This window comes from Leiobunum rupestre, chromosome 5, assembly GCF_980474605.1.
Source record: "Leiobunum rupestre chromosome 5, qqLeiRupe1.1.hap1, whole genome shotgun sequence".
In the NCBI taxonomy this organism is placed as follows: Eukaryota; Metazoa; Arthropoda; class Arachnida; order Opiliones; family Sclerosomatidae; genus Leiobunum; species Leiobunum rupestre.
In genome coordinates, this window is record NC_143388.1 from 59,320,602 (window position 1) to 59,325,627 (window position 5,026).

At 34.2% G+C, this 5,026-nt stretch overlaps 1 long non-coding RNA gene across 1 annotated transcript; it reads left to right on the forward strand.

Moving 5' to 3' along the window:
• Positions 1-229: 229 nt before the first annotated feature.
• LOC149945460 (uncharacterized) lies at positions 230-923 on the forward strand. The gene is made up of 3 exons (XR_016481025.1): positions 230-297; positions 378-648; positions 886-923. It is a non-coding gene; the product is annotated as an uncharacterized LOC149945460 (long non-coding RNA).
• Positions 924-5,026: the final 4,103 nt, after the last annotated feature.

Sequence of the window (5,026 nt, forward strand, 5' to 3'; positions counted from 1 at the left end):
GTAGCCTGAAGTGGGGTGGAGGGTCTCCGTATAAGGCGCAGTGGTCCTGTTTCCCGGTCTTTGGGGGAACACCGGGATCTCCGGTGCCAGCTGTTCCCCTTTACACGGCCGTCTCGAGATCTGCTTCGCGCTCATAGCGGCCCAGGCGATCGTACGAAAATCGTGTATGGGAAATTAGTTCAAAAACTTCTCACATCGTTTTATGGCGCTAGTCTAGCCCCCCCCTTGAGAAAATTCACAGCCATGTTATCGAATGGGAGGAACGGCGCGGAACTTTGGAATTTCAATTATTATCGCGTAATGTGTAATTTTTTGTAAAATATTTTTTTAGTAATATTTAAGTTAATTAATAATAAAAAAATTAAACACCTTTTCAGATTTTTTAACGCAAAGTAAAGTTTTGAAAAACGTTATTAAAATTTGGTCATTCTGGAGCCAGAAGTCACCGTCGACGTTTCTGTATAAAAATGTAAACATAAACTAGTGGTTCTCCTTACAGCTGTATTTTTGTTATGTAGTAACTTCCAGAGGCCTGTGTTTTGTATTAATGTTTAAAAACTTAATTGAATTAAAGTAGTAAAATAAATGAATTTTAAAAGAAAACAAATGTGACTTCTCTTGAAGATTATGTAAAAGTTTATTATTAAGGTATTAACTTGTTTTTTAAGAGCCAAAATAAGTTTAATAATACATAATAGTTAGAATATAGGATGATGTATTATAATGATAATTTATACAGGACTATTTAGAATATTGTTTAACATAGTATGATTATTTATTCAAATATTGACTAGTTGAAATATTGTTTAACATAGTATGATTATTTATTCAAATATTGACTAGTTGAAATATGGGTTAACGTGTGATAATTTATGTGTTGACTAGGTGGAATATGAGTTAACATATAATGATGATTTATACTGGCATGGATTAGTTAACTGTCACTTGGAAGATCTCTATGAATGAAAATAGTGATGGAAACTTGGAAGGTATTTAAATCTGATAAATATAATAAACCAAGGTGGATTTCCCACTGAATGATACACAACTAAACAATAGATAGGAAAAATTTAGAATTTACAACTTGAGTACTTTTTGAGAAAGAGGCTTATGCACAAGTTCTTTCACTTTCTAAAATTTTGCGGACAGAGTTTTGGTAATATTTGTGATAATTAGGGGTACAACCTTTCTACAAATTAAATCAGCAATTTCATTCGGGTGATTATTATTCAAATCACATTGGATGTAAGGGCATAGAGCAATTTTTGGCCACAAGTGGATTTCAATGTTTTTTAAAATTGCAGGTGAATCCCAAAGATAGGGTACAGCTCTCTCTAGAATGTTGTTACTATATCCAATATTATCCATTAACATGATAAAGCTTTGCTGGGGATACCTAAGGTTTCCTCTGTCGGATAATTTAAATGGTGAGTCAGAATTAGGCACAATTCGCAAAAATGTTTTTCTTCTAGGATTTGTACTACATAATCAGCCAAGTATGCGATACTTGCTAGCCGTCCAAAGCATTTAGTATGTCAGTAACTTCAGATGGTAATGTAACTTCATTGCCGTTAAAAATAGTGGAAAATTCATCGAGTCTAGTATCAATCATGGCTGATAGATCTGTGAAGCTGTCTTGGGGAACGTTAGATGTTTTAGGTTTTTGACTAAATTCTTTTTCCCATAGTTTCATTACCGATTGGAATGCTTTGCCATCAAATATTGTGACACAATCTAATTATCACAAATTCCGCTATTTATTATCTGAACATTTATCTGCCTGGTCATGATCTCGTAATTATTTTTTACTCGTTTGTTCATTGTTTTCTTAATGTTGGCTTTGCTTTTTGCTTTTAATTATTTGTATATATCTCATTATTATTACTATTATTATTTTTTTTGCTTACTTTTATACAATTTTTTATATTCTGTTCATTTTTAATCCTGCGATTCTGTAAGTCTACACATAAGTTGGCCTATGCGGCTTTGTCGATAACCTCTAAATAAATAAATAATGATATAGTGCATCTCTTAAGGATGGATTCCAAACTGAATATAGTGGCTCTTGCATCCAGCATGTCATTCCCTCCAGCCATTTGCCTGCGAATGCTGAAAAACATTTCAATAGCATCGCTCGTTACATTTCTTGTCAAGACAAACTGGAAACCAGATTTAAGGAGGTATGACACGCAAGATATTGTAGACAATGAAGTTATTCTAATAGATTCATATGTTTCCTTTGTCAATATTTTCTTCTCGCAGTCGGTTTGAACTTTTTCTAGATATTGAGGAAAATAATTTTCTAGCAAAGAATGGACACTTGTTCTGATTTTAAAACTAAAGTTTGAGAAATGTGAACTTAATTTAAAGAATAATAAAGCTATTTATTAAATAATATGAATAATATTTTGGTTATTTATTTAAAATTCTGATAAAATAAATGTGAATACTGGTTTGAAAACTTAAAAACTTGAAACCAGTGAAAAACAAAATAAACTTTGGTTAGGCTTAGCAATTAACTAATATAACTCAATATAAGCATATTACTTTAATTAAATAAATGTTTTAAATGAAAACTTATTAGATAAAGATCAAATCATAAGATGTATATCCCAAACTTTCCAGAAGTTTTTGAAAAACAATGCAAAAATGATTAACTAGTTGAATTTACCGCCATAGAAAACTATTAAATATCCCGCTAATTTTTTACATTTAAGGGGGGGCTCAGACAGCGCTCCTAGTGTTAAAAAAAGGTATTCGCGGAAATACATAGGAGAGGAAATCTTTGCCTGGGCCGCTATGAGCGCGAAGCAGATCTCGAGACGGCCGTGCCCTTTAGGAGCACTCTCCAAAGGGTTTGACTCTTTACCTACGTAAGTAGGGTGTTGGCTGGAGTTGCTAAAACCCCCACTCTTACTCCTACTGTTGTGTGCGGAGTGGGGATTGGTCGTCCCATTGCTGCACCTTCTGCTGGGTTGACTATCTCGCGTCGAAGGTGCGACCATCTGTAGTAGGGTGCTACTACCCATGCTGGATTTGTCACCTGTCCGGGCTTATGGACGCTGGCGTAGGGCACTATGATGATAGACCTCCGGTGGTATGGTCTTGGTTACTGGGCACACCGCGCTATAAATTCTGACACACTGTCAGCCGGTGTGTATTCTTTTACGGTACGGGGATATATAAATCTTTGGTACGCGCGTATACAAAGGTTTATAGATTTTGAATCTGCTTCCACAAACCTAAGTATACCAAAATATTATTTCCAGTATATTTTAATTTCCCTTTAACCCAATATTGTTTAATTGACATTTAATTTAAAATCAATATAATTCGTCCAAGTGGTTTGGTTTAAATACATATTTTTCGTGGTTAAAAGGTAACCCTTGTTGCATACCGTAGAGGTGAAAACGTTCCATTATTTCAACAAGCACTAATTAAACAGTAACTGGCAGGTCCTGGCTCTCGGAAATATTACTTCTTGGCAATTTCCTCGAAATTGTTATTATTTTATTTATTTGGGAAATTATTTGGTGCCTTTGGGGAGAAATTGACCTAGGAATACCTTTGGCATTTGGGGGACGAAAAACCCCCGTTTGACTAATAGCAGCGGCGCTGCTACGGCACGGTTAGACGGAGGGCATTAAGGCTATTTTTAACAATAGGTACTTTTGTTTTTTTTTGGGTTTTGATTTTTTTGTTGTATTATTTGTCAAAGATTACAATAATGCCAAATGTTTTAACCGCAATTTATTATTTAGAAAGATATGATAAATTTAAAATTGTTACTTGCCAGCAATTTTTACATCGGGAAATACGACATATTTCGAGATTTTTGTAAGTGTTGGATGAGGTAAGACTGATGACGTATTAGATTTAACGACAAGATATTACTAAATTTTTGAAACGTGTGCAAACCTAAAATGTGTTTTATTACAGCGAATTCAATTCGCTAGATACTAGGTACGATTTCACAGGATACGATGTCCGTCGGTGGGGTTAATGTGCACCCAGGAGGAGAGAAAACTCCTTCGTGTGGGATCTATTCATCTCGCAGTCGCTCACCCTGTTTAATTCGCACCACAAGAGACTATACTAGGTACTGTCCTCTAGGTCGCGTTATAGATGGCACAGCTTGATTAGCAAGAATGGGGATGGGGTGGTGCCGCGTGTCCAGTTTAACTATTAGTTTGGAACTTGCTTATCGGTTGTAGTTTTGCTTTAGACAAATAAATTATGTTATTGTTGCTTTCGGTTACTTTACCTAGTCAAATTTTCACTGGGGTTGTGTTGTTGTGCGTTCTTCTGGCTCTATTTTACTCAATTTTTCTTATATTAAATTTAGTAATATCTTGCCGTTAAAAATATTTCGTTATCAGTTCTACCTCATCCAACACGTACCTAAATCTCGAAATATGTCGTATTTTCCGTTGTAAGAATTGCTGGCAAGTAACAATTTTACATTGATTATATCTTTCTAAATAATACATTGCGGTTAAAACTTTTGGCATTACTGTAATCGTTTTTGCGAAGTCCCTTTGGGAGCTAGCGCAGCGGGGTATTCACCCCCACCGACGACAACGTCAATTGTGAAAATAACAGTGTCATTTCCTCAATAACTAGAGAGTGAGTTTAAAAAGTCGGCGAAATAAAAACAAACTGTTTAGGGAATACTAAACTTTATTTAAAAAACAAACACGGTACAAAGGCAAATAGATAATAATTTGAGAAACATTTAAAAAAGCGCGTAAAGTTATTAAAAGGATTGTTTTAAAAAAAGTCAGAGGTCAGGGAAATTTAACATAATATAATATTTTGAACTGTTTTTGTTTAGAAAAAACAATTTTGATAATCCTTCCTAAAGTTTTTATCAAAGATAATAATGTTGATCAAAATGCACTCTATATAATAAAACACTGGGATCAAAACAAATATTAATACTAAGCTACTAAATACTAAGTAACTATAGCGTCAACTTTAATAACCGTTAATTCTATCTTTAAGAACAGCAATTTTGATATTTGTT